Here is a 6,025-nt window from a genome sequence, read left to right as displayed (position 1 = left end):
CATATGGTTTCTGAAGATGGCAAAGTGAATTGGCGAATCTGGCTGCTTTGAAAATAAAATAAAATATCTTGAAGCGTACGGGTGTTGGTAAAGTTTATTGAATGGAAACAACAGGTGTGAATGGTCACCTTGGTTATAATTCCCGCTTCAGCTGTATTTAGTCCTTTATTACTGGAACACTACCGATTTCGTGGCAGTAAAAGCCCCATTTTCAGCAGGAGTATAACAGAGCACGCAGCCGCGTCCCCTGTAAACGGTTCCGTATTGATCTAACAAACAGACGGATCCACTGTATTGGAAACCGCCTGTTTTATTCTATGCCATACTGCCTTTCAGTGGTGGTTTGTTCCCACGGACAGCGAACGTTGGGTAAAAAGGTTCCGAGATTTTGCGCTTTAATGTTTTAGTCATATGTTCACTTGAAGAGTGGCTTTTAGTGCGACGAAACCGACAGCGTTCCAATAATAAATGACCAAATACAGTGGTTATTAATACCCAAGAAAGCTTATATTTAGGGAGCTCCTTAAGACAGTCATGTCTACTTACCAAATTCCTTTTACCTTGTGTACTACACTGTAGCTTTTCTTCCTACGTATGATACAAATTTCATCGAGCTATCTCAGTTACACAAACCTGTAATCGGAAAGTTACTTTCATCCTTATGTTTTGCACATCAGTTTACATAAAAAAAGGGGAGACAGCCCGGATTGCACAGTTGGACTCCACAAGTGGAAAGCTAACAGGTCATCCAAGCGTTCTACTGCATTCACGAATATATTCATTTATGAACTAAGTACACATAGTACATACGCCAATTCAAAATGGTTCAAATGGCTCTAAGCACTATGGGACTTAACATCCGAGGTCATCAGTCCCCTAGACTTAGAACTACTTAAACCTAACTAACCTAAGGACATCACACACATCCACGCCCGAGGCAGGATTCGAACCTGCGACCGTAGCCGTTACGCAGTTCCAGACTGTAGCACCTAGAACCTCTCGGCCACTCAGGAAATTTGTATGGATGAACATATCGCCACAAGTTTACTATGTCTTTTTCTTCTTTATTTTGTCCGCCACACTTATCGCCGTAGCAGCAGCGCGGTTCCGAACTGAAGCGCCTAGAACCGCTCGGCCACACCAGCCGGCAGATACGCCGGCCCTCATTTCTTTTCATCACGTTGAATTTATAAAAATGACTGTTGTGTGACTATTTTTCACTTATTTTTGAGTCAGAACGCGGTACTAAGTTTATTATCTTGGGCAAGCACTACACCAGGGCAAGTATTACACTAGAATCTCTGCTTTCTCACAATAACAGAATTCCTTTACTCATGAGTTTTCTGCATTATGTAGGTACTGTAGTTCGTATTAACAAAGAGGCTGCAGTAGAAGCGGTGCGTTTCATAAGAGCCAAGGCAGAAAAGTGCGCACAGCTCTAAAATTGTACGGTTTAGAGCCCATAATTGTTTAAGGAACTCCGGAAAGGCTCAAAATCATTAAAAGTTCAATTTTTAATTTTTTGCGTTTTCTGAATCTGCAGACTATTAGCTTTTAATAGATATATAATTTATTCAATTCCGAAGACTACAACTATTTTTAAATTTTTTTTGAAATGTGTTCTACATGGGCGTGACCCACTGTGGCGCTGTTAAACTGCTGTCAAATGGTGTTATTATTAACGTCCGTGTTCATCAGGTACATTTTAGTGATGTGAGATAAAGTATGTGTTGTGGCTAACCTGTGATGGTTCAGTATATATCGCTGGTATGATTGTCGATTGTTTCATGTTTATTTACTCTGTCGTTATCTCGAAAATATTCGTAATTAATTCTGATTCTTGAGTCTCTGTTTTGTTGAAGTATAATAATGAGTTAAAGTAAAGTTATTAGAAATCCTCTGAAGGCTTTTAAGAAAAGGAGAAATGTTGGAAAGCCAAAGGTAAATGTTATTACTGTAAACAATAAAGACGATAACCAAGTGAGTGAACCTAACCTCTCAAGTACACCTGCCCATAGCAGTCAAAGTGGGAAAGAAAATACTTCACAGAAGAAGCTTGGTTCAATGAGTGAAAACTATGAATGTTTTATGGGCGAATCGGATGTGAATGAAATATTTGATATGTCGGTTCTCAAAGGAATTTTTTCAAACTGTGTAAGATGTATTCATTGTAGTGAAGTTGGTCTGGAACTCTCCATAATAAAGCACGTAGGACTTGCTAGTGAAATACAACTGAAATGTGATAAGTGTTCATACATGACCACCTTTTGGAACAGTGTTGCAGTAACTGAAACTGAAGAAAATGGTAGCAAAATCTACGAACACAACAACGAGCGATGCTTGCTTTAAACAAGGAACGCCTTCGGGCTGCAGACAGGACTGTAAAGAGTCTAGAAATACAAGCAAGAGTAAACAGGAGGAGGAACAAGAGGAAGCTGGAGAAGGAGTTTGCAGAGGATGAAGATAATCCATCCTATGGACCTGGAATGCACTAAAAAGTTAATCCAATCTTTGTCGCTCGATTCCCAAAACTTTTATTTTCTCATACTAATTGCATGTTTTCTAAGGATCTTCCAAACATATTTGTTTCAAACTTTCAGTAAATGTTACACAGTACCTTCTGCATAATTTAACACAGCCTTTTTCCAAAAAACTGTATATTTTTGAATATATAAATAAAAAATTGCCAAAAAAGTTTTGGATTTTCATTACAATTGAAAAAAAATCATCTTTAATAACTGAACTAAAATTTTGTAAAATGCCTGTGTTAAGTTGTAGCCCATATTCCAATAAATAATCTGTAAAAAGTTCAACTTCCTACCTCAAATACTTTGTGAGGAAAGATGTAATTTATAAGCGTTATTTTAACATTGCAAGTATAGGGCGTTCCGGAGCCCCTTAACATTGTTATCCTGTTTTCGGTCCATGCTAACACCTCTCAAAAAGGGAAATACCTGTTTTTAATACCCGGTATAAATGATATACAGGATAAATCGGAATCTCCGTGATAATTTCCTGCGTACGCCAAGGGAGTGACACACGGCCGCCAAATCAGTAATACAGTGCAGCGGTTCTCAACCAATGCGCCGCGGCCTACATGTTAGTCGCAGACAGTGTGGTACTGGGCCGTGACCGCTGGTTGAGCGTTGAAGACGAGCTAAAGTTATAGAGAGCTTCAGGGTTTTCAGTCGTAAAGGTCAGTGAGTACTGAATGATAAGAGCTGAAGTACTTTCTGACTATACTGTTATGTGGAAACTTGCCCTTTTCTTTATACTCACGAAAATAACACATCAAAAGAAGCTGCCAGTATTTTTTTACTGTTGAAAACTACCAATATCATGTGCTACCAGGTGGCTGGGATTGTACAACCCTACAGACTGAGCTACAGTGCTCGCGTGCGGCCTTGGCCAGCGGCTAATGGCGTAAACAAACAACATGCCACAGGCCGACAGTAATTTGTCGAGGTAGTTTCCCGCACACAGCTCCTGACAAGAAGTACACGCTTGAATTTGCTCATTTAGTAACCAGACACAACAAGAAGGAATGAAGGGAGACTTGAGTTTTACGTCCCGTCCACAGCTAAGATTATTAGAGATGGAGCTTTTCTTGAAATTGTTACTGCATGAGGGAGCTTTCCTCGGATTTATTATTGCTTGAGGGGAAGGATGCGACAATGGCCTTTTTAAGGAACCATCCCGGCATTTGCACAAAGTGATCTGATTCATAGCAGGAAACCGATACCTTGATGACCAACCAGAGAACTAAACTTTGACAATGGGCTCAAAAAGTGGAACACTGTATCTTCGACTTATATTTGGTTATACATGATATTCTGGAAACCAAAACAACAGCTGCAGCCATAAAAAATTACTGCAAATCTTTGACCTCCAGGCTAAGGAAATTTAAAATTATCTATTTTCTTTAATTTTATGAAAATATTTTTAATAGGTCAAATTGAAAACACTAATTTTCTTCGAACAGTAACTGTTCCTAAAACAGCTCATTTTTTCTAACTCTGGGACTTTTAAAACTAAGAGTAATTTATTTTAATTACTTGTCTTCTAATGTAACTATAGATTATTTTTCATTAATATGACTATGGAATCTACTAACTGTACTCACTAGAGCAGTATCGCCATTTCATGCGTCTTTCAGGATCTACTTCCCTAAAATTGGGGGCGAAATACAATGGATGAGATGTCCCTTTGAAGAAGATTACTTAAGAAATTGCTTTAAACTGAAAAGGTAATCAAATAAAGAAGACTTCTTAATTAAACTCTCATATAGCAAGAATCTTAAATAATTTTATTTTAAACAGCCAATGGTCCCATTCTGGACAAGTGATCGCAAAGAGTAATCAGCATCTGTCAAAATGCATAGAGACACTTGATGTTGTTGTCGATAACCTATCTATGTAAACGACCCTTTTCAACTTGAACTTTTTTGAAGAATAAGTGCAGGAATAGATGGACTGTAGACAGTGATTTGAGGATAAAACTAATCAGTTTTAGCTGCGCGGGATGGCCATGCGATCTATGGCGTCTTGTCACGGTTCGCGGCGCGGTCCTCCCCGTCAGATGTTCGAGGCCTCCCTCGGGGATGGGTGTGTGTGTTGCCCTTAGCGTAAGTTAGTTTAAGTTAGCTTAAGGAGTGCGTAAACCTAGGGACTGATGACCTCAGCAGTTTGGTCCCACAGTCCTTACCAAAAATTTCCAAACTAACCAGTTTTAATTCAGGTATTGATTCTCCCATGAGAGACAAATTATGTCAAAAATGCAATTGAGTTCTTTTTAACATTGACCACTCGATTTGGAGTTTTCATATAACTTTGAAATCTAAATGAATACAAGAAATATCTTTTCTTTACTAAAAAATATAAATATTTCTCAGTCCTTCTCAAGCAGTATGTTTTACTAATTAGGCTTGCTGACATATGTGCACATCAAACGGGGGGGTGATTCAGCTAGACCTACCACTGAATGTTGTGCAAACCGTTAGTTCAAAAATGTTCAAATGTGTGTGAAGTCTTATGGGACTTAACTGCTAAGGTCATCAATCCCTTAGCTTACACATTACTTAACCTAAATTATCCTAAGGACAAACACACACACCCATACCCCAGGGAGGACTCGAACCTCCGCCAGGACCAGCCCCACAGTCCATGACTGCAGCGCCCCAGACCGCTCGGCTAATCCTGCGCGGCGCAAACCATTAGTCGTGCAGAAAAAATGAACAGTACGTTTTTGTAGGAAATTTAATGTGGTTAAATTTTATACTGGAACACGTTTTCGCTGGAGGTCACGGTTTTTATGTTATTCAAGAAAAACATGTTTGAAGGTTAGTTTTGTTCGTTTTTCTTGAATAATTCAAAAACTACAACCTCTACCGAAAATGCATCTCAGCATGAAATTTTACTACGTTTAAATTCCTACAAAAAGGTCCTGTTCATGTGTTCTCTAGTACAAATAGTTTTCACGTAGTGAGTGAGAGAACATGAAAATGTTACAGGTGGTATTTGAAGGCGTTGCGGGTTGCATAAAGCACAGTAGAAAGGCCAGCTGAATCAAACTGTATAAATAGTTACTTGCTGGGTCCGTAATCGTACAAAATAACTGTCTGCAGGGCTGATCTAGTGGATAACGTCGAAATTTCCATGGGACTTCTTGCAGACGATGCTCTAGTCAATAGAAAGTTTGCAACGCCAGAGGACTGATGATCGATGACTGGTGCAGGGACTGGCTGTTAAAGAGTCAACAGCCAGCCTCACTTAATAGAATATAAAATATTGCCCCTAAAAAGGTGAAGAGGTCCATTATTGTTCGATAATTTATTGGTGAAAAATCCTTAGCAACAGTAGCTACCGTAAAATATCTAGGACTAACGTCTGGAACGATCTAAAATGGTATACTGAGTGAATCTAGCTGCAGAAAAAGCAGATACCACGCTGATATTCATTGAAGGACTTACAAAACACTTGATACACCGGGTCTTGAGTATTGCTTATCAGCATGGGACTTTTACCAA

The sequence above is a fragment of the Schistocerca piceifrons genome, chromosome 1, assembly GCF_021461385.2.
Source record: "Schistocerca piceifrons isolate TAMUIC-IGC-003096 chromosome 1, iqSchPice1.1, whole genome shotgun sequence".
Taxonomy (NCBI): Eukaryota; Metazoa; Arthropoda; class Insecta; order Orthoptera; family Acrididae; genus Schistocerca; species Schistocerca piceifrons.
Note: the sequence above shows the minus strand (reverse complement) of the source record.